The sequence below is a fragment of the Felis catus genome, chromosome D2 (genome assembly GCF_018350175.1).
Source record: "Felis catus isolate Fca126 chromosome D2, F.catus_Fca126_mat1.0, whole genome shotgun sequence".
Classification (NCBI taxonomy): Eukaryota; Metazoa; Chordata; class Mammalia; order Carnivora; family Felidae; genus Felis; species Felis catus.
In genome coordinates this window covers 23,564,888-23,570,764 of record NC_058378.1, presented here as the reverse complement: position 1 = coordinate 23,570,764, position 5,877 = coordinate 23,564,888, and positions in this window count along the sequence as shown.

The following is a 5,877-nucleotide window of genomic DNA, read 5'->3' as shown; positions in this document are numbered from 1 at the left end:
TTTCTCATTAGTTAAAAACATAATGTTAATTAAAGTGTATAGGAAATACAGCAAACATTTTAATCATCACCAGTAGTCTCACCACCAAGACATAACCTCCATTTTGTTTGAATGCTTTTTCTTTGCCTATCAAATTTTCTGCAGAAAACACATTTCATATTAAATGATAGATTTTTCCTTTTTTTCATTCAATATTGTATCATAAAGAATTCCCCAAGTCTGTAATTGCCTCATCTTTTTGTTTGTTTTGTTTCCTCAGTTTAGCCCTGACACATGAGTTTTGCTTTGCAATGCTCTCATGATTCATCTGGCTATTCATTTTGAAATAGTTCTAACAAATAAAGGAGCCTATGAGGACACCTTGAATAAAGACACTTAACTGAATCTGAAATAGCCACACTTGGTTGAATGAATGATGGCCATGTCATCAAAATTTCAGCAGAAAGGAAATGGTAATAATAATTCAATATGAATCTAGCACCTTAAGAGCTGAAAAGGTTTGGTTTCAAAAATTTCTAGCTATTATTCATAGACATGTTGGAATGCAGGTAGCTTCTTCCATGGCAAACATTTAAAAAACCACACCTACCCATAAGAGGTAACAATCAGCACCAGTAGCGTAATCTTTGGAAAGGACAAGATTTCTTTCTCCCCACCCCCCTCTGCCTCTCTCTCTCTTTCTCTCTCTCTCTCTCCCTGTCATCCATCTATTGCTCTCTCTAAATTTGGAATTTGAGAATTATGAGAACAGTAGGATATTCCGAAGCATGAAATGTTGTGGACGGGGCAGATGTGTGGTTGCCTACCCGATGGCCATTCTTGCTTTTCTCTCTGACAGATGCTCAATTAAAAAAAAAATAATGTTCATTTAGTTTTGAGAGAGAGAGAGAGAGAGAGAGACAGAGAGAGGCAGTGTGAGTGGGGGAGGGGCAGAGAGAGAGGTTAGACACAGAATCCGAAACAGGTTCCAGGCTCTGAGCTCTCAGCACAGAGCCCGATGCAGGGCTCGAACTCACAACCTGCAAGATCATGACCTGAGTCGAAGTTGGACACTTAACCGACTGAGCCACCTAGGTGCCCCAGAATCTCAATTTTATAGTCTCAACTTTGTCTACGATCTGCGTGTGTCTTTTATTTTAACCCATCTACTATCCAAACCAGAATATTTCAGAAACACATGTTCATTTTTAGAAATAAATATGGTTAATATCGACAGCACCCAACATATCAATACTTCCTCTAATAAGGGACTTAGCCAAGTTCCTGTGGAGGTATTTAGTAAATAATTTTTAGTGAATTAAAGAGTACTTCAGTTCCGGAAATAACCTGGGTTGAAAGGAAAAACTACTAGCAAATTAATAATTTAGAGTCTTATTTATACTTTTCTTATTATATTAGAGTAATCCCCAGCTAACCATAGACATTTAAAACTTCACAGGCCTCTCTTAAAGTAGAAAGTATTTAAGGTGTGTCCTCTCATGGGAAATTCCTGAGTGTGCAATTCATCACACTTGTGAGGCTTAGTCAATTATTTCATAGACTGTCAGTCTAGGAAGGGGCCGTGGGCTTATATAAACTAAGAAATAATTACCTTATGTAATAAAACTATAAGTAGGTCCCTAGTTAATGAATTTGCTAGTTGTTTTCCCAGTTTATAGACATTGACCCATGTAAGACATATTACATATGCATAAAATACAGACATATTCATGGAATTAATTAGGGCACGCTAAATTGCTGTAGCAGATAGACCCAGGAATGAAGTCACTCTAAGGAATAGAAGTTTATTTCTCCCTCATAAGACAGTCTGGACTTGTGATCCAGGTGGGAAAGTGTCTCCTGCCGCATGGTCACTTAGAAACCTAGGCAGATAGTTGCTCTATCACCTTCAAATTGTCACTCTCCTCACTGCCATCCAACAGAAAGGCGGAAGAGAGAGCAGGGGGAGGAGTTGTCTGGTCTTGAGCAATACACTTCAGGTAGCGCCTTTCCCTTCTGTTCACATTTCACCGGCTGGAGTTTAGTTACATGGCCACACCCAACTGCCACGTGACCTGGGAAATGGAGTCCCATCATTCTAGGAGAACAGTTTTTGGTGGACAGCTTCTGACATGCATGTGATGTTACAGACAGAGCAGTAGGCTGGAAGAGTCTCCTGAGTGATCCCACCCTCTCTAGGCTCTTTTCCACTCTCCCCACTGCGATTAGAATCATCTGTGCGCAGTGCAAATGTGCTTGTCCTTCATCAACAAGCCCCATATCTCTTAAGACCTTTCAATAACTCCTCATTGTATTTCCGAAAAAGACAAAACTATCCTGACATACAAGGCTTTGCATAATCTAATCTCCTCTTACCTAAGCATTTTCAATTTTGCAAGATATTCCTTCTCACTATGAGGCTCCTGCCACATGGTCCCCTTTTCACATTCTCTGCTTCCCGTGTTCCCTTTTCTCAGGGACTTTCACACTGGCTGTCTCCTTGGCCTGACAACCCTTTTCTCCCCTCTTTGCCTCATTAGTGCCTATTGATCCTTTAAATGTGACTCTCCCAGTGGAACCTTTCTAGATTTGGTCAAAATCCTCTAAATAAGTTCTCACTGTAGAAGAGTGTATCTTTTTTTTTTTCCCCCAAGCACCCATTACTCTTTTGCTTTTTGCCTGTGTGACTGATTAAAATCTAGTCTTCTCCCAATAGACTATAAACTGCACGAGGTCAGCAATTATGTCTCTTTTAGCATAGATTCTTACCCACAGAAGATACTTAATAAACATGTGTTGAACATAAGTATGTTTGAATAAATGAATGAATGAATGAATGATCTGTATTCTACTTTTGGCCCTGCCACAAATTAACTGTGTGATCACAAAGTCTTCCCTTTTCAGGGCTTCAGTTTCTTCATTGTGAAAGGGTTGAATTAGATGATGTTTAAGACCTTCAGCACCATGATCCTATGGCCCTACAATTTGAAAATTGAATCCTGTGGGTCATGAAGTTTGTTCAATCACTCAGTTACATTTCCAAAGCAGATGTAGCAAGTTCTGGGTCTGGCAAGGTAGAGTGAGAACACTAATTGTTTCATTTTGAGTTTCAGTGCAAACTTTACGCTAATCCATAAAGTCCAATAACAACTGAAAAGAAGATTGGAGAGGGTTAATGAAAAATAATAGTATTAGTTATTATACAGAAAAAGGTAAGTAAATAAAATCCACAAACATTTTGTTGATAGTTGTAAGATTAGCTTCTGTAGGGAGTTGGAAGATGAGCACTGTTACTTTCATTTTGGTTGAATTTAAAACTTGGTTTTATGAAGGTCATGTATTGACAATGAATGAATATTTCATTGGTGTAAGAACAGGTTTTTTTCCACTTTTTTGATTTTGAGATTGATATTCAATAAAAAGGATGAATATCCAAGCTATTTTACCCCCCTTCATTTTTTTTTTTTTTTTTTTTTTTTTGGTGATAGAATGTCAGAAGATCATTTTCCATGCCTGATTTCAAGTTGTTGGTTATCACTTACCTATATCATCTATCTATCATCTATCTTCTTTCCTTTTATCTATTTAAAAATAGCAATTTCCATATTAAACCCATATTATATAAGACAAGGAATGCTCATTGAGAGAAGTCATTAGTAGGATCTAGAGGAAATTTGCCTGAGAACAGCTTGAGAGACTGGAGCCATCTTATTAATGGTTGATCTCTTTATTTGAGGTTGGCTGGTAGACCATATTATCATGTTATATTGTGGAGTTGGGTACTTAAAAGGAACCAATATACCCTTGCTTTTATAAGTCATGCACGTCTTTAGAAAGTTTCAACATCTACCATGGAACTGAGAAGGTAAGGTGAGGCAAGACTGATGATGCTTGTAGTTTCTCTTAAAAATGGGACCTTTATGAGCATTTCTTTTTCCTCCTAGTTTGCAAGATGGCTCTATCTGATTTTTCATGTGTCACTAGAAAGGGGATGTCACTACACGAGTGGTGAAATCTGACTGGGGGCATCTTTCCTTCTAATTAATTTTGTTTTGTTTTGACATAGATTCTTCTAAATTAATAGATAATTTTTAAGAACAGTTTTAGATATACAGAAAAACTGAGTAGACAGGAGAGACACTTCCCACATACTGTTCCCCTGCCTCCCCACAGTTTCTCCTATTATTACTAATTATTACTGTTATTACTTGTCTTACATTAGTATGGTACATTTGGTACAGTTAATGAACCAATATTGATATATTTTATTAAGTAAAGTTCATCTTCATATGTCTTTGCATTTCCTTTTTCTGTTCCAGAATCGCATCCATGATTCTACATTTCATTACTTGTCATGTGTCTTTAAGCTCCCTTTGGCTATTGACATTTTCTCACACTTTCCTCATTTTTGATGACCTTGATGGTTTTGTGTGGTACTGATCAGGTATGTTGTAGGATGCTCTTCTATTGGACTTTGTCTGATGTTCTTCTCATGATTAGTCTAGGGTTATGCATTTTGGGGAGAAGTATATATGCCATCAACATGATTTATGACTACTGATGTTGATATTAATCATACTGAAGAAGTAGCATTTGCCAGGTTTCTTAACTGTAAGGTACTCTTTCCATATTGTATTCTTTGGAAAGAAGTCACTATGTACAGCCCACATATAATGATGGCAGTTACGGTCCTCCTCTTTTGGAGTAGAGTATCTACATAATTTATTTGTAATTCTTCTGCAAGGGAGATCTGGACCAAGATTCTTTTAAGTAGGTGGGCTTATTTGGATTTGGGGATATTCTAATAAGCATTTTGTGGCTATGATTATGCATATATATTTTTAGATAAGGCAATATGACCATGGCAACATGATGGGGTGGAGAAGGTACTGGATTAGGAATGTGAGGTCTAAGGTTGCAAACCAGCCAGGTTACTTATCAAAAGTGTGACCTCGGTATACACATCTCCTCTGAGAGCTGCTTTGTGTGATCAGAAGTTCTACTTGGCAATATCACCTTACTTGCCATCTTCGCTGTCTGGAACAAATGTTCCATGGCGTGGCCCATCGCTGGTTTCTTTTCCTACCCTGGTTTCAGCTTGAAGGTCACCCCATCCAATCAGAGTTCTCAGAGCACCCCAGGTAAGGTACCTCTCCCATATCCTAGAACCTTCTATCCCATGGCTTTGTGTTAATCATTACCATCATTTATTGTTATCTGAGATCCTCTTATTTGTTCACTTGTGTATCATCTGCTTCTAGATTATAAACTTTATCAATTCTATGAACTCCTGGAAGTCAAGGACCTTATCTATCTTACTACATTTGTCCTACCTAGAAAGTGCCTTGAATATATTAAAAGGAAGACGCTGGGGCACCTGGGTGGCTCAGTTGCGTAAGTATCTGGTTGTTGGTTTCAGCTCAGGTCATAATCTCATAGTTTGCAGGTTCAAGACCTGTGTCGGTTTCCACGGTGACAGTGTAGAGCCTCCTTGGGATTTTCTCTATCTCCTTCTCTCTGTTTCTGTCTCTGTCTCTCTCTGAAAATAAATAAATAAACTTAAAAAAAAAAAGAAGAAATAAACATCAAATGACCATTGGAGACATCTGCAGTGAACATTCTCTGAAGCTAAAAATTAAGTAAAATAACACAAAACTCTTTGGTGGCTCTGACCAAGAAACGAGATAAGCCAATCTCCACAGCTGGTGCTTCCATGAAAAAGGGAGTGATCCTAAAAACAAAAGAGATTTTTAGTATTCTTTCTTTGTTTTGGAATTTGAATTCCAACAAGATGGTATTATTTTGATTTAGATTCCTTTTTGCTTGGGAAACTTAAATTAATAGGTATTTTGGCTGCCACGAAGGAGTACTGACTTCTCTTATTTAACAAATCAATGT